Source organism: Rhinolophus ferrumequinum, chromosome 23 (assembly GCF_004115265.2).
Source record: "Rhinolophus ferrumequinum isolate MPI-CBG mRhiFer1 chromosome 23, mRhiFer1_v1.p, whole genome shotgun sequence".
Classification (NCBI taxonomy): Eukaryota; Metazoa; Chordata; class Mammalia; order Chiroptera; family Rhinolophidae; genus Rhinolophus; species Rhinolophus ferrumequinum.
The window spans coordinates 10,756,025-10,780,308 of record NC_046306.1 but is presented as its reverse complement, the minus strand read 5'-3'; the positions used below and the strand labels follow the sequence as shown (position 1 = coordinate 10,780,308).

The following is a 24,284-nucleotide window of genomic DNA, read 5'->3' as shown; positions in this document are numbered from 1 at the left end:
GAAGGCGTTTCCCACCTTGGCCGTCTCCGGCGCTAACTCGCCTCCTATTTAGCACAAGCCTTTATTAAATTACAGTTCCTGACTGAGTGGATGCAGCGCTGCACTCCCTCATCCCGGCAGTGATCAGATCTGCATTTGCTCACCACGGTTTCTCAGAGCCCAGCAGAATTCTCCTGCAGGAAAGGAACCTGTCATTATTTGCCTCGGTTGATGGAATTGTAGTACATTTTTTGCACACTTCATCACACCTAACAGTGTTTTGCACAGAGCAGTTGTTCCAAAAATACTTGTCAAATGGTTAAATGGGTGATCCATCAAAAGGTTTTCAACTGAGTGTGCTTACAGGGGAATATCATAAAGCGACTCTGAAAGGGCTTTTTATTACTGTACGTGGATTACCCCAATTAAATGCTTTTCTAAGCATTGGAGAGCACAATGATTCAGTTCTTCTAGCTAGCTGTAAGCTCAGGTCTTTTTAGTTTTGATACATGTTGCTTTGGAAATCTGTGAAATTTATAATATGGATGCTGTGAAACCTTAATGCCAGTGGTCAATTTAAAAAATCCTTATGGAAATTTATATTCACTGGAAATGAGGGCAAGTCCTGGAATGAGATTCTGCAGAGTCAGTTTAAGGAAATTTGTTTCAGGGAGATAATTGAAGAGCAGCAAACTGAGAGGCCAACTTGGCTGAGACACCCCCAGAGACAAAACTCGCCTTGATGGCTGGTGCCGAGCTGGGCAAGTGCCAACTTTTAGCCCAAAGGGACTGCCTATTTTCTGACAATTGTCAGCTTCCTCTGTTAGCTACTAATGTGTTGTGGGACAAGAAGAAACACTGTCTTCTGCTTTGTTGACTTGCGTGCAACCTTGCTTCTAAGTGACCCTTTGGGATTCATAAGTGGTGAGATCCTTGCGTATCTAACCAGGTCCCCCTGAAGGTTGTGACCTGTCTAGATGGGAAATATAACTGGGAGGTGGAGAGAAGGGAAACTGAGATATAGTTTTACACTGGGCATATTCTCCAAAAAGGGTACATTTGCAACAACAACCTTTCTGAAGCATTATGTTGACATGGGTGGTTTTAAGACAATGATCAAAAGATTTTGAGGACGTATTCTGAAATAAGCAATTGCAGCTGGAGTGGTCAAGCTGTAAGACTCTCCTTGAAGGAGGCAAAGGTCACTAGCCCTGTGTGTGACTTTGCTCAGTCATCTCCCTCCTAAGTGGTACAGGCTCCCCTGCCTCCTTCCAGATCTACGCTGAGGTTCATTGACCCAGGAGTAGAAGCAGCTTTTGGCTGTGAGATTTGCAAGGGGGAAATGCTGGAGGAAGCATCCTTCTCCTGAGGAGGGAGGTTTAGAGCTCCAAGAGCTGTAGGCCTGTGCTCTTCTTGTGCTCCGTGGGTGCTGCTCATGTGACATCCAGCCTGCGGTGAATTCCAGAACCCAAGCTTGGGACTGCTAGTCCCTGTGCTGAGGTTTCTTTGCAAGGGGTCACGACTCCTGCTGGGAGTACAAATACATCTACCTGGAGGCAGGGACTGAGAGGACTGTGCCTGCAAATAACTTCACACAGGTAACGAAATCACAAAAGAGTTCCTTGAACGTGGGACCGAACATCACGTCCTCATCACAGAGAAACTCCCTTTTTGGCAGCCTTACCTCTGTACCAGAGAGATCAGTCAACATGGACAAATGTTTTTCACTGTCTCATTCTGTACCAGGGGTCGGCCACGCTCTAAAACCATCGTCAAGTTCACGGCTCTGCACAGGTGAGCTGAACTGGACTTCACAAAGCTCTTTTCATTGCACGTGATTGAAATCTAGCTCTTAAGGTAAGTAGGGAATGTATTGGTTCATGTAACTTAAAGGTCCAAGAGTATCTGACCTCAGACATGGATGGATGCAGGTGCTGGCATGATGTTACTAGAATCAGGTCTCTGGTCTTCATCTCATCGTTCTACTCTCCTTTGTGTTGGCGTCATCAGTAGGAATGCGTTTTCCTTTTGCAAGCGCCAGCTGTGGCGGTCTTTATCTTCCAAAGGCGGCTACAACAATATCCCTATCTTCCATGCCCCTCTGTAATGCGACCTTGACGTTTCTCCCATGGAGAGGTGGCTCTACATCCTCTCTCCTTGAATCTGGGCAGTCTTGTGACTGACTGGAAATCAATCAACAGAGGTGAGAATGATGCTGCACGACTTCGGAGACCAGGTCAGAAAAGGCAATGATGCTTTTGCTTTGTTCTCAGGGACACTTGGCTTGGGAGCCCTGAACTGGGAGGAAGTCCTGTTCTCCTGTGGCCGCCATGCTGTCAGGAAGCCCAGCTGTGTGGAGAGGCCACGTGTAGGGGTTGAGGGTAACAGCCTCAGCTGAAGTCCCAGCCGACAGCCAGCAGCAAGCACCGGACTGAATGAAGATAGTTCCAGATGACTCCAGCCGTCAGCGATGGAGACGTCCTCAGCTGTTGATTCTTCCTCGCATCACACATCGGAGGGTAGAGGTAAACGGTCCTGCTCTGCTCAGCCTGAATTCCTGACCCACAGAATCCACGCGATAATACAACGGTTGTTTAAGCTCTTACAATTTGTTAGGCATCAATGGTAAGTGGAACACCAGGGTTATCTTCGACCAGCCTCACAGCCCTCCTTGAAAGAGGGTCTTCTTCCCAATTGTTCTGAGACAGGGTGGCTGTTGGGCCAGGCTGGGTCACTTTCCACCCTAAGCCAATCACTACACTCGGGAAATACGGTCCTGATGGATCACACATGGGTCCCATGCCTTCTAGGTGTAAGGTCAGCCCTGAGAATTGCCACAAGGTTTGGGAATAGGGAGAGAGGCTTCCCCAAGGAAAAACTGGAATGATATGGGGAAGAAAATGATGGCTGGAAGCTGTGCGGGCAGAAACAACAGTTGCTCCATCAGCAATTTACTATGATAAATGAGCTTAACTTTTAGAATAGTAAATAAAAGCAACCTCACTATGTGGTTCTACAGGTTGCAGCTGGGGCTCTGGGGGCTCCCCGCTCTGCATCTTCACCACGGTTCTCTCCCGCAGATCCCGCTGCTGGGATCTCGTTTCCATTCACTCTTCTCTGAGATAATCCAGGGGGTGCATGTCAATCTACCCATTTGGCCGACAGGGATACTGAGCTACAGAGAAAGGAGAAGGCTTGCGCACACCCCACACAGAGCAGGGTGGGCGAGTGGGGGCCGAGCTGCAGGTGCTGACCCAGGAGCCCCTACTGGAGGCCAGGCAGAGGTGCTGACCACCTGGGTGTCAGCGATCATCCACGGCCTCCACGCCCACCCAGCCATTGGGCCACTCCTTGTCGCCATCTGCAGGAAGGGCCCCTGCCAGGCCCCGGAAGACCCCAGGCCCAGGTTTCCGCAGGTCTATGGAGCAGTGAGAGCCACAGCAGTGCACTGAAGGGCACTCTCATTGATCCCCCCTGGAGTGAGGGCTCCCAGTCCTGCAGGCGGGCGCAGGCGAAATCAATACCCATCGTCTCCAAGACTTAAATGCCTAATAGTTCTTTGAACAGGCCCTGGGCTCCGCTGACTTTGGGGCCTCTCGCCGCTCCTCTCCACTGCACAGACAATCACCTCTTAATCATCTAATCGAGACCAAGAAGACGGAGAGAGGCACCGAGCACTTTCCTCTCTGATTGGGCTGTCGTGGCACGACCCACTTCAGAAAGACAGCAGCGCCCCTTTCTGGAGCGTTGACATGAAAGAAATCACCACAGGTTGCGACATTTGCCCAGATGCCCCAACTCACTTCTAATTTTGACGGGAGTGGGTGTGACATTGGGCTGTGATCACAATCCGCTCAGTTGTCTGCCCCCTGGGTGTCCCTCCACTACGGGTGCCCCAACCCGCAGATAAGAGTGTCCCTTCCATGCCCACCCAGGCTTTGGGACCCTTATGGGAGAGAGTTCCAGCAGGGGGCAAGGGGCCATACTTTGGGGAGTCTGGGAAAGCGGGTGGGATATCGAGAGGGTGATTTAAGATGTTCTGGAGTTTTGTGAACAGGGAAGTGGGAAAAGCAGTGATATAGGAATAGTGAACGGCACACGCTCAGCAGGAACTAAACATGGGTTACTCTAATATTCTACTTCTTATTTATCATTTTTTGTCAGCTTACACTTTCTTGTTGCCAGGTATATACAACACGAGGGAAGAAGTTGACAGTACCTGGTTCCTGTGGGTACAACAGAAGATCACCTGGGGCTAAACATTTCTGCTCAGATTATTTAGATTTTGGGATGTGACCTAAATGCCTTTTGTTTTTTTGGTGGGAGTTGGAGTAGGGGTATTTCAAATATTAGTGTAAGAAGGTCACTTACTTCTATAATCACTCTTGGGGATTATAAATCAGTTGGAACTCTTTGGGGACAGTGCATATTATAGGAGGTCCATCTGACCAGGTGCAAATTGAACGCTTAAGTTCAACTGTCTCTCGTCCTTGACTTTCATATAAAACGACGTCATATTTCACTCACGGGCTGCATGCAGGTGAGCGACGTCAGCTTTCAGATACTAGAACCCCAGTTAGAGGCAAGGTAGCTACTGCGTTAGTTTCTTGGGGTTACTGTAATGAAGTACCGTGGATTGGGTGGCTTACACAACACAAATTTATTTTCTCAGTTCTGGAGGCTCGAAGTCCGAGCTCAAGGTGTCAGAAGGGCACTTTTTTTGGAGGCCTCTCTTTCTTGGCTTGTTGATGGCCATCTTCTCCCTGTGTCTTCACGTGGTCCTTCCTCTGTGCATGTCTTAATCTTTGCTAAGGACACAGGTCCTGTTGACTAGGGTCTCCCCTAATGACCGCATTCAACCTTAGTCACATCTTTACAAACTCGGTCTCCAAATACAGTCACATTCTGAAGTATTGGAGGTTAGGGTGTCAACATATGCATTGGGGTGGGGGGAGGGAGACACAATCCAGCCCATAATAGCTATTTTTCATGAAAGCAAGGCTTTTCCTTCTTTTGCCGCCATCCCAGTCCACACCAAGATCTGTCATCTGATTCTTAGCGTCATTAATCAAGCTGTCAGCAAGAATTTACTGAGACTTCTTGCTCTCAGGTTGAAGGGATAATGGATGGTGCTAAGACCTGAAGATTCAGATACTGACTTCACAGCACATTTGGCCTACCCGGAGAGACAAAAATATTTAATTAACCTCCCCCCAGCCCCGCCTCCACACACACTTCCCCGCCAAACTCCCTTTTCTTATTGCCAGGAAAAACCTACAAGAGAAGGACCTTTCTTGGGGAGCATCTGAGCACCACTCTTTTGGTCAGCAACATTTATCATCTCTAGTCTCTAAGGAATATGCTGAATGTTGCCTGTATACTCCTTCCAGACTTCCCATTTTTCCCACATGTAATTGAAAATTTGGCCATTCCTGTTCTAGTGATTCAGCAGTAAAGAAGTCATCAATCTCAGGTTTAAAATTAACTGCAAAATGGAAAAGAGACAATTCAGCATAGGGGGAAGGTAAGCGGTAAGCTCATTTTTGTAAGCTTAAAAGCATTTCAGAATTAAAAAAAAAATCATATTTGGAAAGCTGGAAACTAGAGGAGAATTCTGCCAAGTTTGCTGTAAAAAAAAAAAACAACAACGAAAAAAACAACCCCTCATTATGTATCTTGAAACTGTTTAGGAATATTTTATCAAATGATCCATTCCCAGCAATGTTATTTTGGGGGTCCATCTGATAGCAACTGACACGCTTCTATTTAGTAGTTTATTGGCTTTGAAAATCACAGCACCCAAATTACAGTCTCTATTGAAAGAAGGGAGCAAAGCTGCCACTGGAGCCTGATTAATATATTCATTTCTATACCCTTCTCATTTTTGCTTTAGATGATGGCTGAAAGTGTTGGATGAGGTATTGATTTATTTTGGAGGAAAATAAAAGGAAAATGGGGTGCAGTGGCTCCCAGGTGAGTGGGTGCTTCAGCTATGTCTTTCTTCTGGTCATCCACGTAGAAGCAGGTCACTGGATGCTGGCTCATGGAGATGGCTCGGGAACTCGGCTCATTTGCTTTAGGTGCAAGTCTTATTACAGTCCAAGAACTCCTATGGTCCCTCCCACAGATGGCAAGAGTAAGCCTCCACCCCATGAGCCCATCTCGAGATGCTTTTGTGAAAGCTGATGTCTACTGATGATGTAGGAGTAGACAAAAGCTCCACGGTTGGCCCAGCTGAGGAATCCTTCATGATTCCCTGTGGGTGCAGGCAATGCTTCTTCTGGAGACTTCCATGACAACCACTTCTGAAACACCATTCAGGGAGACCCTGACTCAGTAACACGACCTCCGTGTTGGTTTAAGAATCATGGCAGGACTGCTCTGGGTTCAGGTGCTTCTAGCTGGTTAACGTTCTCAAATTAGGTTCCTAAATGGTTACCTATGAATACGTCAACGAGGTTGAAATTGTAATCAGGTGCACTAAGGAATTAAAATACGAAAGGAATATTTTGTATTAGTAAACTGTCTACAGCTAATACCTTCTATCTTCAACCAATGTTTCCCAGTGTGTGGGGAACCACGACCACCTCTATCACCATCATGTTCAGTATCACCATCCCCACCATCCCCACCATCCCCACCATCCCCACCATCACCATCACCTTCGTCATCACTGTTTCAGCTCCAATCAGAATCAACAACTGTTACTCTTGGAGGATGTAGGGAACAGCTTCCGTAAAGCAGATTTCAAATGAAGAAAAAGAACATACTGGTGGATGTCTTGGAAATCATTTCTCAATCAGTGAAGTTAAAGCATGCTAACTGCTCTTTATTCTGAAAATGCTGCAAGCTACTTACAAGAAAGGGCAAGAGGGTGAAGCCTGGAAATGGCCCTAGTGAATGGGGAATACTTTGAAACGAATTGGTGTTACGTTGGACATCTTCTGAGTTTTGTATGTTCAAAGCAGATGATAAAACAATGAATCCCCAGCAGAGAAAACAAATATAAATTCCTAGAGGATTTAAAAAAAATGGGGCCACTTAGATGTGGTGCAGTGTGAGTCAATTCAGATCCTGCCATGTTGTCGCAGAGTGTACGAAGAAGCCAAAAGAAAGGACAATGTTCGTCTGTGTCAATGTTCATGCAGCCATCATTATTCTTTCTCATCATAAAATAGAGAATTTGAAGGTTATTGTAAAGCTCTCCTGTGTATTGTGGTGTCCAGGGAAAGCAGAGAGCCACTAAGCTGTAGAGAAATAAAACTGGAAGACCCAAGTAGTCCTATGAAAAAAAGCTGCGTGTGTGATTATGTCAGAATATATCCTCGGGTGAGTTTTCTTTGTTCCCAGAGCAAATCGCAAATTCCAGTTGAAGTGGGCTCAATGTAGAATTCATTTCTATCTAAAACCAATCAATCTTATAAGCCTGGAGGGTCCCCAGTACTTTTGAGGTTGAAGCTATGAACAGTGTCTTTGCGTGAGTTTCCCCAGAGCAGAGCTGGAGACAAGGGCACTTCTCTCTCCTTCCTGCTTTATTTATCTCTATGGCATCTAATACCCTCTACCAATTTTTATTTGGGTTACTCTTGTCTTCCCCTAAATAAAATGAAGACTCCATGAGGGCAGTGATGTTTGTCAGTTTGCTCAATGTTTCATTTTTGGCTCCTGGAAAAGTGCCTGACATATACTACTAGGCATTCCATAAAAAGTTGTTGAATGAAAAAAACATGAAATGAGATGGAGAATATTGGGGTGGGGGTTATGCTTTGGGCAGGGTTATCAGGGAAGGTCTATTGGAGGAGGTGACAATTAAGTTGGGCCCAGAAGGATGAATGGGCTAGTTACCTAGAAGTTTGAAGACACGGTATTTCAGAGGGAAAGAATAGCCTGTGCAAAGGCCCTGAGGTGGAACAAAACTGGTCACATTCAAGAACTTATAGGTGACAAAAGTGGCTGGAGTTCTAGGAGTGGGGTAGGGGTTGATGGGTAGTGACACAAAATGAGACTGAAAAGATGGCAGGGTCTTCATTGTGCAAAGCTTTGGGTCTATCCAAAATCTCCTAGAAATGTACACTCATCTTCATCACTTCCGTATTCAAATGATATTTCCTGATTATGTTTTTACCACTCATCAAATTGTAATATTAGGTTGTAGATCTGTTTTTCCCACTATCCTGTGAGATCGTTGGGGACAGAAGACCATGCCCAATTTATTATATATATATTATATATAATATAATACCTAGACCTCTCCAACACTGAGCATGGACCCAGTATCCACCCGTCACCCAGTGTGTTTGCTGAATCGAATTATGGGTTCGCTTATGAAGCATCCCCCCAAAGGAACACTCTAGCTATCGGTGGCTCCAGGACTGTGCCAAAGAGCAAGGAGAAGAGGGGTATCTGACCATGGTGGTAACATGTTTGGGGAGCTGATGTGCAATCTGCTGTAGGCCGGCTTAACACTTCTTCCCCTTTCTTCAAGCATCAGCCCCTCTGCTTTGCTCTAGGGACCTATGCCTTTCCTGTCCTTCAGCAGGTAACTCTGGTGGCAGCTCTTCTCAAAGCCCTAGCCCTCCATCATCAATAGAATTTCATGTCACATATTCTACAAGTTAAACATCTCAACTAAATGAGAATTCTTAATTATTTTTTCCCATTGGCCAAACAATGTGAACTTCATCGATCTTAAACGTTTTACTGGAAAAATACTGGGACTTCTTTCAATTGTACGTTGTCAGGGCCCTTTCAAAAGCCTCTGTGAAGATGCTAATCCATGACTAGGATGTCCATTCTCCTCTCCTCTGCTCGGCCTTGTTCTCTACCTGAGAGACACCATCCCTCCTTTCCAGGCAAACCTTGGCAGGGTCTTGGGTAGACTCAGGTATAAAAGACAGCTTGGCGTTTTGCTGTTTCAGGGAACTGGGAGTGCTTTCCTCCTCCTTCCTGCGACACAGCTCTTACACAGAGCCACATCTTGCATTAGAGATCTCCTAGAGAATATCCTCTCTGATAAAATCAAAATGTTGCATTTTAATTGTCTGAGACTGGGGACCTTCCACAACAGCGCCAACTGTTAGCATTCCATCCTCTTGGCCCCTGAGATTGGCTCAAAGACAGACAAAGGACTCAGTCAGAGTCAAAGAGACTCAATTCTTCCATCGAAACTGTGGAATACAAAAGTCATGCTTCTATTGGAGTTGCTGAGGTGTGGACCTGGACCTTCAAGAGCCAGGCCAGGGGGAGAGGCTGCCTGAGAAGGGGGCCAACAGAGGGGAAGGCTGTGCCACGGATGGGGAGACAAGCGGCTGGGACGTGAGTACTGGAGTTCGCCAGGCCTGAAGCTTGACCTGGGTCTGGACTTTCTACAAGACATAAGCTAGTCAATCTCCATTTCTTTGCCCCATTTGATTTCATTTCTGTCACTTGTAATCTAGAGTACTGATGAATGCTGAGACCAACCTAGAAAAGATTTGAGATGCACTGAAAGATACTAGTCTATAGTTTGAGGACTTCGTCTAAAAGACCTTGTAGAGAATATCCTCGCTGATAAAGTGAAACGTTGCAGTTTAACTGGGGCTGGTTTAGACCCTCAGCTTAATGTTGTTCTCACCGGTTCGGGTCATGGCGTTCTGGATGAGCCCCGATGCTGTGAAAACCCAGCAAAAGCCTTTGCCTATGAACGTGGAAACTTTAACGCAGAACCAAGCCTGACATTCATTGCCTCGTTATCATTTATCTTCCGTAAAAGACAAAGACACATAGCATGCATAATTGTTAATGTTTGGCAGAAAAAGATAAATAATTGAAATTAAGATTTTTAACTTTTTAGAAGCTTCAGATGAATGTTGCCTGATCCGAACTTCCTTTTCTGTGTCCTCACTTTTCCTTCTCAGTATGAGCTCAAAACGTTAGCTCTGGTTTAACTTTTATTCCTTCTTAAATACTGGCTTTAATTTTTGGGTGGCCCCATTGTCTACTAAAGACAGTTGAACATGATATGTTCAAGGTTACCGATGACGTTTTAAATATTTTCTTAAAACTTGTTTTGGTTTTGGCACGATTCAGACTCCATAAACACATTCTGTTATGCGTTCTCTTACTTATTGTTTACATATTTCTTTATAAAAAACCAGTGATTTTCTTTCTGCCTTAGAATTATGTTCATGTCCTTCTTTATTTGCCTCCTAGCTTGCTGTCACAACACAAAAATTAGTTTAAAACGAAAGAATAATTCTTATCTGCTTCCCGAATGCCTCCCAAATAAGTACTTTCCGTTGGTTGGTGTATCTACTATTAGTGTACGAAATCTGCTTTTATCCAGAGGCACACAAATGAATCTTTGCGATACCTATCACAACGTGTGTATCTTCAGGGATAAAAAGACCTTCAAACATTCCTATCTTTCCAACCAGTGATTTTCACAAGCCAAAGTCACAAGGACCAGGATTGTATTGGGAGAAAGACAAGGCAGGGTCTTGGCAAAATCATTGTTGCACAGAAGCTGCGACTTTCCTTAAAGTGAATCACGACGGCTCACTGCTTGATGTAACTGTACGTGTAACAATAGAAGAAGCTCTACAGCATCTACTGAACAGAATGCACCTTTGTTTTCATTATTTGTTGCCAGAGAAAATGTACAATTACCCTATAGCGAGGACGCCTGAGAAGCTCACACAGGTTGACTTTCGCTCCTGGATGTTGGTGGGATGCGTCTTGAGGACCCACTGCCTGTGGCTGTGATAAAAGGAGTCACCTCCATGTGCAGTGTCGTTCCCTGCCTCTGACTGCAGGGTGTGCAGGGCCGCAGCTCCCAGGCTAGTGGGCGAGGGCCATCAGGCTCAGTGCAGGGTGTTACCTGTGAGACAAGGCGGAGCTTTGTTGTGCCAGGTCTGGCTCCATCCTGAGGTGGACTCATCAAGGAAAGCCAATCCCAATCTCCTTGAGAACCTTCTACGTAAGTGCATGTCGGGTCCTCTGTAGGCCAAAGGCCAACCAGGAATGAGTCATCTGTTGGCCCAGAACATGAAACAGCGAATCCTTCAGGCTGCCTTTTTGGGGAAAAGGGAGGTGTGGGGTTTCCATCCCGACTCCCAGAGTGTAGCCCCCAGGGAACGTTCTCTATGTCCCTGTCCCTATGCTTTCCTTCCTCCAGCTGGGAGTGGGACTGGAGTAGCTCTTCCTTTGCAGAGGTCCCAGGAGGGCTGCGCTGGCCTATATATAGAGAGCCTTTCAACTGGCACACAGTAGGGCTGCTAAGTCTGAGATGTCATTCTGCTGTAATTATTCCAGGAATTATTGTAGCTGGAGGGGGATGTTCTGGTGCTGATTTGAGAAAGCCACCAACGTCCCAAAAGGGGACATGTAGACAAAGCTCGGGGCTTAGCAGGATGTTTCTTTGCCTAACATCCAACGTCAAGCAGCACCAACGTCTCCAAAATTTAAACAAGCAAAACTGGCTGAATGTTTGTGCCCTGTCAGCAGAACATCGAAACAGATCTGAGAACCTTTCGTTTCTCATCTGGAGGTTGAAAGTCCTCTTTCTCCTGCTCACCTTTCTCTATCTGCCACTACCCTCCCCCCCCTTTTTCTTTCTCTTTCTTGTTTTCTCTAAATTGTACTGAAAAAAAACCAAAAACTAAAACGCAGTATATAAAATGAAGGCTCTGAGTCTTTTGAGAAGCAGAGCAGCTGGACTAATGAAAAATGTGCCCTTGATTAAGCCGGGCAAATCTGAATGAAATCTTGACATTTTTTTTCAGTGGTTAAATTTATTTCCCAGTTTCTAGCAGGGGGTGAGAACGTAGCCTTGCCATCCTGAAGTGTTCTGTCAGAACCCACCATCTGATGACCCCTCCTCCGGTGGTTTGGGGTCAGGGAAGACAGTGAGGAGCTCTTTGAAGGAGGGCTGGTCCCTCAGTGTCCTCCATGGATCTCAGGCTTGGCTCTGCCCACGCAGCTACCAGACGCTAGGCTTCCTGCTGCCTCCACATCTGGATGGGGTCAGTCCTCAGACCGAGGCCTGGTGTGTGGGGACCGGGTAGGGGCCCTCTCATTCCAGATGGCCCTGAGGGAGGCGCCCCCATTGCTTACTAAGCAGGGCTGTTTAGGCTTTCAGAGCTGGCAAGTTTTCAACAAAGCTACAAAAGATCCACTGTTCCCTTTCTCAGTAAGTGGTGCCACCAAATGCTCAGTCACTCAGGCCGGTGACCTACCACGTGTCACCCTCGGGTCCTCCCTCTTTTTCCAGCCCACCGACATCGAATGCACTAAATGCAAAATCCACCTGCAGTCTGTCCGCCCCTCCACCCCTGCTCCCACCAGAGTTGGCACCTCCCTCTTCACTTGGGTCACTGCAACAGCCCCTGACGAGGCCTCCTGCTGCCATTCCTCTCCCCACTCTGAAATCTGCTTTCTACATGCACCCAGAGGGACAGCAAGCTCTGTGAAATACAAATGAGACTCTGTCACCCTGAGTGTTTCAATGGCTTCCCACTGTACCTGGGAGAAAATGGACCTCACTTCCTCATCACATCCCACAAGGCCTGGCATAATTCCTGCAGGTTCCCCCAAATTGTGTCTGACCATCGTCCGCCCCCTCCTTTCCAGCCACACTGGCTCCCTGCTCTTCCTCTAATACCCCACGTCTTCCAGCCTCAGCGCCTTTGCACGTACTGCCCTCCCTTCCTGGAATGCTCTTCCCCCAGCTCTCTCCAAGACTTGCTTTCTCATACCCTTTCATTCTCTTCTCAGTTGTTACCTACACAAAGAACAACCCTGACCACCTGTCTAAAGGAGCCCTCTGCACCTCCATGTCATGTCCCCATGTCTTATACAGAACTTGTCACCATCTGAAATTGGTTTATTCCTATTGTACCCTTCTATTGTCATTTGCAGCCACAGGAATGGCAACCACATGAAAGAAGGAAGTCTGCCTCTCTGTTTGCTGTTGTATTTCTGCTCTAAGAACAGAGCCAACTACAGAATAAGTTTGGGATTCACATTTGTTGAGTAATTGAAGGAGCAAGAAAAATAGAATCGAATTTTAAGAATTCTAAAATATTTAAATCGCAGAATGTTCTAGACAGAGCCCTTGGAAATCATCTAGCCAAACCCATTCATTTTGCGAATGGCAAACTGAGACTGAGGAAGAAAGTGATTTTTCTCGACATCTAAGGCCGAGGGGTCCTGCTCTGTTAGGAGAGGGACCCACCTACCGTGTCATGTGTATTGGGTGACATACGGCTGTGGGGACTTCTTCAACCCTTGACATATTCCCTAGGACAATAGCGACAAAAAGGCACAAATATGTCAAAGGATAAATGACTAAAAGCCACAGAATTCAGAGGAGACAGAGCTGGTCTCTTTCCAAATAAACTTACATTCTGAGGTTCCAGGGAACATGAAATTTTGGGGAGATGCTATTCAACCCAGTACAGGTTCTGATCTGAGCAGGGGAGTGCTGTGCTCCGAGTTTATTTTAAATGGACTCTCAGACGGTGTGTGGAGACAGACCGTGGGGTGAGGGCAGAAGCAGCTGGACCTGTGAAGAGGCCACAATGGGGTGGGGACAGGGTAGGGTCACCAATGCCAGCTTTGGGATGTATGTGTGAAGGTCAGGCTGACGGGTGGAACAGAGGAAGTAAGAGGAAAGCAAACCAAGGATGACCCCTAGGATTAGGCCTGAGCAGCTGGCAGAAGGGAGGTGCTATGGAGTCAGGTGTGGGAGGTCTCAGGGGGAGCGCTGGGGGGCAGGGAGGGGCCGAGATGCAGAGAAACAAGGGAGGTGCTGAGACCAGGGAGCAGGAGATGCCTGGAAAGGACTGGGGGGCCTGAGCTGACTTGCACCCCACCCCCGCGGCCCAAGGTCTTCCTTCAGGTGAGCTGCAAGGATGACCACCTGTGTCGTCCCTGAGCAGGTGAAGCCAGCCAGACTCTGCACTTGTGTCTCCCTCTGAAGGACAAAGGTCAATGTCACAGCAGGCTGCTCTGATGCTGGCTTCAAGCCAAGACCCTTAATATTCAATGAGAAATCTGCTCTGATGAAATTTTCATTAAAGAAACATTATCCCTTTCATTCCCCTTGTTATTCTGTGGCTTTGAGTATCAGGCTAATTTGGGTTTGATTACCCTGATGATCTGAAGATCGGAGCATTATTAAAAATTTAGATGAGCCCTGATACGTCTGGGCTGCCCTGTCCTCTCTCAGCCAGAGCATGAGGGGCTCTGCTAAGGATCGCAACAGATTCGGGGCAGACATGCAATTAGAGAAGTGTCCGCGGTTTGAGGAGCTGCGACCCCTCTGCCTCCCACGGAAATGAGCTGCTTGGCTTCCAGGGCACACGGTGTCGTTGATGAAATGCATCAGAAGGAAATTCCAGCCCTAGACCCAGTTTTAGGACTAACGAGCTGTATGCGTGCCCCAGCAGGTCCCCTCCCCTTTCTGTGCCCCAAATGTGCCACTATCTGCAGTGTAAGGAGGTTGGACAAGGGCAGATGCTTAAAAATGAAGCCCGCGGCCGAAATCAGCTTAGAGAGGGACTCTGTCCTGCAAACTGTTTTATTTGTTTAATGAACAATGTCCTGGACTCACGATCTCGGGTCCGTGTTTCATGGATATTACCTTGTCTAATTCTCCCAGACGCTCCCTGGGGTAGATATTCTCAGCATTCCCACTTTACAGATGGGGAAAGTCTGATCAGCAGAAATCGAATGACTTACCCTGCCAGGCAGAATTCAAAGTCAGGTGGTTTGGCTCCAGAGCTCATGTTCTAAACGCTGTACTTCTGTGCCAAACTGCTGTTGTTACCACTATTATTTTTGGAAGCACAGTGTTTAAAAAGTAATTAATGTCAGAATTTTAAAAGTATATGTTTTAATATGCAAAACATAGCTTATGTTAAAATATTTGTTCTCTGTCAATATCCGTCTACTTTTCTATTTTGCTACAAGCAGCTCGTACCAACGTCCTTTAGGATGGAACATTCTTCTGCTGGCCTACCTCAGGCCCACCGGCCCCAGAATCTCCTCATCACCAAGGCTGGGTGTCATGTGTCGTTGATTATTGGATTTGCCCTTTTTATGATGCTTGGACTGCTTAGCTCGTTGACGGCCTGGTACTGGTAAGCATTTGGGTTTGTAACCTCTAAACTCGATACTTTCCCAGTCTTTGTCCATTGCTGGAATTCTGAAATTTTCGGTTTCATGAGGAACTAGCAACCAAAGCAATCTCTTATTCATCTAGTTAAGAGATATGGACAATCTCCCCAACCCCAGCATTGTAGGTATTTACGTCTAGTTTAATATGATAATATATTACCAATATGTGAACAAAAAGATGAACAGCTGAAGAAATATGAGTAAAATAAGGAGTCTTTAACAGAGAATTCAATGTATAAAGAATCAGATGAACAGTCTGAAGCTGAAAAATAAAATCAGTACAATGATAAACACAAGTGCTTGGTATAGCAACAATTTAGACAAAGAAGGAAGTAGGTTTGCTGAAAATATCCATACTAAAGAATGGAATAAAAACATTGAAAATATGGAAAAGAGCATTAGAAAATATGGAATACTATAGAAAGGTCTAAAATATGTGTAATTGAAATTCTAAAACTAGAAGAAAGAGAATATGTTGCAGAAGTACTATATAAAGAGATACTAGTTGAGGATTTTCCCAAAGCTGATGAAATACATCAAGTTGCAGATTCTATGATGTATAATAACATGTACCCACCACTGTGGTATCAGACAGAAGAGTTTTACTGCCCTAAAAATCCTCTGAGCTCTCCCTATTCTTCCCTCCCTCCCCCTGAATCCCTGGCAACCACTGATCTTTTGATCTACAGTCTCCATAGTTTTTATCTTTTCCAGAATGTCACATAGTTGGAATAATACAATGTGCAGTCTTTTCAACTTGGCTTCTTTCACTTAGCAATATGCTTTTAAGGCTCCTCCATGTTTTTTCATGGCTTGCTAATACTCCAATGTCTGCAGGTAGCCCGGTGTTTTACCCATTTACCTACTGAAGGACGTCTTGGTTGCTGCCAGGTTGTGGCAATTATGAAAAAAAAACTGCTATAAGCATTTGTGTTCAGGATTTTGTATGGGCTTAAGTTGTCAGCTGCTTTGTGTAAATGCTAAGAGCACGATGCCTGGATCACACGGTACGAGTATGTTTAGTTTTGTACGACTGCCAGACTGTCTTCCAAAATCTCTTTTGCCTTTTTCGGAACTTTAAAATTCATTTCTAATTACACTTTCTGGGACCCCATGGTGCCCAGAACAATTAATTTTAAAAGACCCAGCATTGGGTACATCATTGCAAATTCGCAAAACTCCAGGAGGAAGAAAACAACCCTAGAAGCCCATCAGAGTGAGAGCACTGACGTCCAATTCAGGATCAGGACTCGAACGCAGCTCCAGAGCTGGAATGGAGCCATGCCTTCTGACGTCGTGGGGAATCTACTCCCAGCATCGTGTGTGAGCCACAGCCATGATATAGATCAAGGGCAAGGACAGAAGAGAGAAATTCAGACCTTCAAGATCACCGAGAGTCATCTCCTCCATGCCCTTCCTCTGGGAGCTATGGGAGGCAGACGTGCCCCGCCAGCGAGGGGGTGGGTCAAGAAAGTAGACGCTGGGGGCAGAGTCTCTAGGATGAATCTGAGCACCAGGGAACGTCAGGATCACTGCTCCGAAGCAGATCTGGAGAGCAGCCCTTCCCTGGAGGGTGTCCCAAGAAAACCATAAGCCATCCCCTCGCCCGGTGGTGTGATCATAAGGAGAGGTTGGTTTGTAGGCGGAGTTGAGAATTGAGGGATGGGTTAGTGATAGCTATGTAGAAATAAGGACATGGGAAAAGATCAAGATTATTACTCATTTTAGAGAAACAAAACACAAATTTGGAGAAGGGAGGCAAATTTCACATCACCCAAGCTCATCTGTGGATGCTTTTTACCCAATTATGGATGTGAACGTGGCTGTTACTTATGTACCATGAAGGCTTGATATGATTCTGCCAGGATGGTGAGGGAGGGTGAAAGTGTGAGCAGGTCTGGTTTAAGAACTAAATCCTTATATTTTTGTTTCCTAGCAGAAAGGCAGTAGGTAATGACCTAGAAAAATGAACAAGTAGCAACATAAATGTATCACTTAGAAATACAGACATAGATACTCATACAAACGCTAAAATTGCTGAAAATGGTTATCTCTGGAGAACAGAAGTCAGTGGGGAGGTGTGGGGCAGCGACCTGCAGTATTTTATGACACCCCTATAGTCTATTACGACTTTGATAAAAATTATAGTTAAATAAAAAAAGGATAGATATTCTTGGTGTAGATTTTACATGTAAATAAAAACATGCCATGTCATTTTCCTAATTGCTGTTCTTACCCAATGATACTTTTTTGAGATTCATGTTGATACATATGGTTTTGAACTTTTCTTTTGTTTACTGTATAGTATTCCTTTGTATTATCACTGCTGCCATTGTTTATTCATTTGCTTGATAAAAGACATTTGGGTTCTTCCCAAGTTTTGCCTCTTACAGAGACGCCTGCAGTGAGCTTCTCTCTGTGTGTGCACGTGAGGTGTGTATTTTCCCCAAGTTAGATTCCTAAGGCTGTCATTGCTAGGTCAGAGGGATACATGTCTTCGTTTTGATGGATAATGCCAAGTTGCCAAGCATTTGTCTGAAATAGCCATAACAACAAAATGAGGTTTTTTTTTTTTAAATCTATCTGCCTCAAGCTAGATTTTCTTTTTTCTTTCTTTCTTATTTTTTGCTGAGAATTTTATGGTTGGTTGCACCCACCATATGTCTACTCAACCTCTCCGTACCCTCTATATATTTCTTTCACAAACACTGACTGATGGCTCTATTTTCCAGTCCCTGGTTGTGACACCAACCACATGGTGACAGAGGGCACAGGCCTTGTCCTTGAGAACCCACAGCTGGGAAAGAGACATATGAGGAGATGGTTACAGTACAGGACAAGAAAGATCACAGAGAAAGAACGGATAGCTGTGGGATCACAGGTCTGAGTGACCGGCTGGCCTCCTTCCCGGGACGTCTCTGTCTCAGAGCTCCCTCCTTAAGCATCTTCGTCCAGAAGCCTCTGAGCCACTGCCATCCTTCATTCCTCTCTCTGTCCGTCCTCAACTCCGAGCTGGCAGCATAGCCTTCAGAACAGACTCAGCGTTGGTCTGCTTCTCAACATTTCCACCTCTACCGCCGTGGCCCTGCCACCTTTGCCTTCAGTGCGTCTTACAGGTGCCTCGTCATGGGTCTTCTGTTCCTCTCTTTTCATCTCTCCCAGAGTAAAAGCCAGTGACATTACAAGAAGTTATGAACTGAATGTTTGTGTCTCCCCAAATTCATTATGTTGAACCCCTGCCCCTGTACATGATTGTTTTAGGAGTGGGGGCTTGTGGGAAGTGATCGGGATCAAATGAGGTCATGAGAGGGGAGCCCTCATAATGGGATTTGTGCCCTCATAAGAGTCACAAAGAGGGACAACCAAAATGGCTCAGTTGGTTGGAGCGGGAGCTCTGAACAACAGGGTTGCTGGTTCAATTCCCACATGGGCCAGTGAGCTGCGCCCTCTACAACTAGATTGAAGGACAACGACTTGGAGCTGATGGACGCTGAAGAAGCATGGTGTAAAAAAAAAAAAATATATATATATATATATAAAATATATATATAAATATATATATATATATATATATATTTATATATATATATAGTCACGAAGAGAGCTTGCTTTTCCTCTCTGCTCTCCACCGTGTGAGGTTACAACAAAATAATGGAAGTCTACAACCCAGAAGAGGGTTCTCTCCAGAACTCGACCAAGCTGATTCTTTGTTCTCGAACTACCAGCCTCCAGTCCTGTGCGAAATAAATGTCTGCTATTCATTAGCCACCTAGTCTACTGTACTGTGTTACGGTAGCACAAGCTGACCAAGGGTCCACAAGTTCCTGTAGGATCTCTCTCTTTGCCCTACATTTTCTACCTGTCCTGAGTATGCTGCCAGGTCAGTTCCAAGGAGAGACAGACAGACACTGTCGACTGGAACATGAGAGGAGTTTGCTCTTGAACCCAGGACAGCTGAGGTCCAGGGCAAAATGTTCTTCTCCTCAAACGATGACCAAGAGCATGAGAAAGTGCTTGCTCTTGTAGTCACTGCAAACCTCGTTATTCTATCACGGTGAGCACGTCGGGGCTACTGCTGGCTTGTGTTTTGTACTGAAGTATTATACTGTTTTGAGTGGCAGCTTTATGTACAGGAAGCAGGTTCCCCCAACTTCTTATTTCCCAAGTGTGAGGGAAACACGATGATGGAGGCTCACTGCCTTGGTCACCGGACAAGTGAAAGGAAGGTGGACCCGATTCTTTTAAAGATAAGAGCCAGTCCAGGCTGACAGGAGGGGAGAGGGTCTCAGCAAAAACGCCACCTCCAGCGTGGGGCTGAGAGACCTGCTCTCAGGTGCTCGGATGTGCTGGCAGGGAGCAGAGGCAGGGACCCGTCTGTGTAGGACCAGGCCAGGACTGAGGACAAGGGGGCCACCTGACAGGCTGGCTGGAGCAGTATTCAGTCACAGAGACTGAGGCCAGAGAGACAGAACCGAGCAGAACTTAATCAACTTTACTGTCGCACATGCAAGTGCCCATTCTGCTTTTCGCCTTTCAGTTTTCTTTCTTTATTAAGTAAATGTTTTGTATGAAGCAAGCAGAGCCCACTTAGATCAACGTGGATCTTTTAGATTTTTTGGGGGGTGTGGTGGGGTGTTAATTTTTAATTTGACAGGTAATATAAAAACATCTTTTTATTACAATTAGATGGTTTGCAAATGTATAGGGTTAAAACATTCTCCTCTCCCACAATTCCACTCCCCTTCTCGTACGAAACACTGTTATTATTTCAATATGAATTCTTCTAGACTATTTTCTATGCACATACCTCTAAAATACGGGTGTGAAAATGCACATCTGTGTACACTATGCATACATATAAATATTATTTTTTCGCACAGTAGATGTTTTGGATATAATTCTCTGTAAGTACACACTGGCCTACATTATTATTTTAAATGATGACATTGTAGTATATAATATATGTTGTATGTAGTATATAGTATATGTAGCATGTAGCATATAGTATATGGATGGGCCATGTTAGATTTAACCATTGTGTTGTAGATATGTGGATATTTTCCATTTATTTGTGTATTCAATTATTCATTCATTCATTCATTCATTCACCTTTGCTGTTACAAATATTACAGTAGAGAATATCTTTGGGCGTATATCTTCAAATTTTTAATGGGATTCTTCACTATGCAGAAATTTTAAAGCTTCATGTAGTAAATTACAACAGAAACTCAACCCTAACTGATTTAAGAAAAAGTAAAATGTACTGATTCATATACCTGAACCGTTTAGAGGTAAGGCTTTAGGTGCTGATGGATTCAGGGGCTCAAACCATGCATGTCATAAGGATTCTGTTGATTTCAGCTGTGTTCGTGACAGGGTCATTCTTGGGCTCTCTGGGATGATAAGATGGCTTCTGATGGCTCCCAAAACATACATTTTTAGTCCACTTAAAATAATTTGACTGGACTAATAAAACCTCAATCTAGAGAGTGACTTAAATACTAGTTCCCTCCCTCCCACACCTCCCCCACTTCGTACACATAACAAGACTAAAGGTAGTTAGTTTTGAGAGTGATCCAGTGACTCAAAATGTAAGGTTCTTTGTGATTCTGTTAGTCTTTTTAGTTTAGTCCCCAAAAGTTTGCTGCATCTCTAAGCATGTTGTGTTCACAAGCAGCATCCAGTGAAAGTAGGAAAGAAAACCTCTTGTTTTCTCACTTTTGTCAAGCACATCTCACTTTTACCAGACGGGACAACCTCTCTCCCAGGACCCCCTTCATCCCCACCTACGCTCCCCACAGATCCTCCCTCAGATTCCACTGGGTAGGACTGGGTCATGTGACCTTGACTCACTGCAAAGGAGGATGGAGAGCAAGTAACGCAGTCTCAGCCTCTGGACTGGGGGCTGGGTTCTGCTGGCAGGAATAGGGGTGGGGAGCTGTTGGGTAGATTTCCAGAAAGACCTGCCCCAGGGAGCGTCTCTCCCAGTCACCCTGCTGCAGACAAAAGATTCACTCAGCTTGGACCAACTCTTGTCCCTGCTCATCCTGAACCACTTCCGGGTCTGGGGTATTTGCCATCTGATCGGCCAGGCCAGGTCACATGCTCCACCCTTAGATCCAGATATGGAGCTAGCACATCCTGAACCTCATGTTGGAAAGGGAGAGAGTGACTGTTTGCTGGGGCATAGTTACCAAAAGATGGAGAGAGGAGTGGTGCTGGAAACTCAGAATGGGAAGTTTACACATGGACTTGTAATAATCATTGCTCAGAATAATGTCAGTTTCTGAGAGTGAATTTCTGGCGGAAGCTGGACTTTTGCTAACTCTCCATTTTCTCATCCTCTTGGAGTAAGTGTGAAAAGGACTCATAAAAGAGCTCTTTCCTTTCCCTCTGAATTTCTTGTGTTCTCCTTCCTTTCCCCTGTGCCAACTGCCCCTTTGGAAGTGATTGTCTTTTAGGTGAGAATTTAGGGAGCCCTAGCATAGACCAGTGTCACTGTTGGCCACATCGATTGCCCATTAAAGCCACAGATATCTTTAAATATCTCACTTCCGGCCTGTGCCTCTATCAGGCCCCTACAGAGATAGGTGTCATTGTGAAGGTTAATGATATTTCCCCATCTTCTATTGGATTTTCTATTTCTGCCATCCTAAATAAAAGACATCCAATCTCGCCTTACTCTCCCTATGTAGCTATTAGCAGCTTATGAAGAATCAGAGCTGCTCAAAGCCTTGAAATTGGTATGTTTCAGCATGGGCTCAGCTACAGAAGCAATTTGAATGTTCACAGCTTTAAAATGACTTGGCAGTCTGTCTATAAAATGTCCTGTAGTCAGAAAGGGGTGAAAACATGCTTGCATACATTAGTGATCCATTGATTGTTTCTGCAGCTAGGTAACCTTTGTGACCAAAATGAGAGAACAACTGAGACCTGATTCATCAAAGCAGCCATTAGGAATCCTGCCTAGTCCACGGCCTGCTCTACTGCAGGTTCCTGGGGAGAAACAAGGAAGTGGTTTAGCCATAAAAGCTGGGAATATGCAGACAGGCTGGACCAAGGTTGGTGAGGTTGAGGACCATTTATTGTGCTGGTGGTTTGTGACTTTCCCTAATCCCCTCCTGTGTTAAATACAAGGGAGCCAAATGCAAAGTGACATGGGGCCCTCAGACACCCTGCATCGTGACTGTCCTGCCATTTCTGGCAACTGCAGATCTAAACGCAACACCGGTACACGTTTATGGTTGGGGCAAGGACAGGGAGCAGACTCTCTGAGTTCATCTCTTCTCAGTAAGAGGGTCTCGTCTCTCTGAGTTCCTTCAGGCTGGGCCTGAGAATTCTCACTCCCAGGCCCACCACTAACTGTGCCTGGGCCCAATTAAAAAAAAAACAATGTCATGACGAGAATGGATGGCAATTATCAGAGACTTACATTCAAGTGGGAGTGACAGATTAATAAGTGGTGTTGTGTGTTTAACCTCAGGCATTTCAGCAGTTTTGAATGAAATTTTCTTCAAATTCAGAAAGCAGAATTTTCATTTTCCAAAAAGTTCATTTTCATTCTTGAAAAAGAAGACAATTTCATAGAATACATCCTTTATTTTAAAATCTAAGTTTGAGAAACAGCTACGTATATCAAAGAGATGTAGAGAAAATGTTCACTGAAGCATTGTTTGTTTTACAAAAAAACATTGGGGGACATATCAGTTTCGTATTACTGTTGTAACAAACGACCACACACTTCGTGTCCTAAAACACAAGTCTGTTCTCTTACAGCCGTGGAGGTCAGACGTCCAAAATGGGTCGACAGGGCCACTCCTTCCCTTCTCTGCTTCCAGAAGCCACCTGCACTCCTTGGCTCATGACACATCCCCAGCTGCACGGCCAGCAGTGCAGCATCTTCCAGTCTCTCTCTGCCTCTGTCCTCACATCACACTTTCTGACTCTGACCCTCCTTCCTCCCTCTTATCAGGACCCTTTGCATTACCCTGCGCCCAACCGAATAATCCAGGTTCACCCTCCTATCTCAAGACCCTTAACTTACTCATATCTGCAAAGTCCCTTTTGCCCTGGAAGATAGTATATTCGCAAGCTCTGAGGATTAGGGTTGTGGACAGCATCGGGGGCTGCTATTCACGTGACCTAGAAGAATCTGCATCCATCAGGACAGACAAGATGCTGCTACAGGGACAAACACCCCCTCCCCCCCAAATCCCAGGGGCTTAAATAGGCAACAAGGCTTCTTTTACAAACTGGGGAGAGGTGAGCTAGGAGCCTTGCCAAGGGCCAAACTGGAGAGTGGGCAGCTGGACTTCTACCCAAGTCTTTGTACTGATTCCACAGCCGTGACTTTCTGCAAACACGAGTCCTTCCCACTGCCCCGTGTTGCTCCGTCACTGAAAAAAATAAGTAAATGATAGAGTCGGGCTGAGCTAGTTGGACGCCCTCTGCTCTATATATTTTCCAGCATCTGTTTCATAAGCCGTTGGACGTCCACGTTAATTTTCTTCATTGCTGTTATCCTTGCCTTCCAATTATGCAAACTGTTCCAGCACAGCAGCCCCTGATTACACGGCCCGTCTCTGGCTGACATTTGTGCTGTGGATCTTGGCCTTGACCGACCAAGGCAGTGAGTGCTCACGTCGGCCTCGTTTTCTCCAAAGTGCAAATGACTCCACGACTAGATGGCGTCTGGGGACTTAGGAGCTCCAGGGGCTGCTGAGCAGGCAAGGAAACACTTATTAAAAAATAAAGACAGGGGTGGCGAAGGTGTGTTTACTTGGTGTCTTCCAAATGCATAAAGATTAGGTTGTACTAAAATAAAAAGATTTCATGGAACTCTGTGGTTTTGGCTTTTTCTTTTTATGGGCATTAAAGTTCATGTGGCCCATTTCACTAGGCATTGGGATTTCCATGACTGCTCTGTTTTGCTTGGTTTCCTAGTTAAACCTGAATCATTCATTCATTTATTCATTCGTTTATGAACGACTTATCGAGTATCTATTATGTTCCAGGCACTGTTCTGGGCTGGATGTTTAAAGCAGAGGATTGATGAAGGTCCTGATGCTATGGAACTCACCTTTGGGTCAGAGACAATCAATAAAAAGGTACAATGTATCTAGAATGAATCAGGAGGCGGTGCTAAG

At 45.4% G+C, this 24,284-nt stretch overlaps 1 long non-coding RNA gene across 1 annotated transcript; it reads left to right on the top strand.

The window, feature by feature from the left end:
- The first annotated feature begins 9,196 nt into the window (after nt 1-9,196).
- Nucleotides 9,197-18,369, top strand: LOC117016311 (uncharacterized). The gene is made up of 3 exons (XR_004421863.1): nt 9,197-9,294; nt 14,935-15,101; nt 17,871-18,369. It is a non-coding gene; the product is annotated as an uncharacterized LOC117016311 (long non-coding RNA).
- Nucleotides 18,370-24,284: the final 5,915 nt, after the last annotated feature.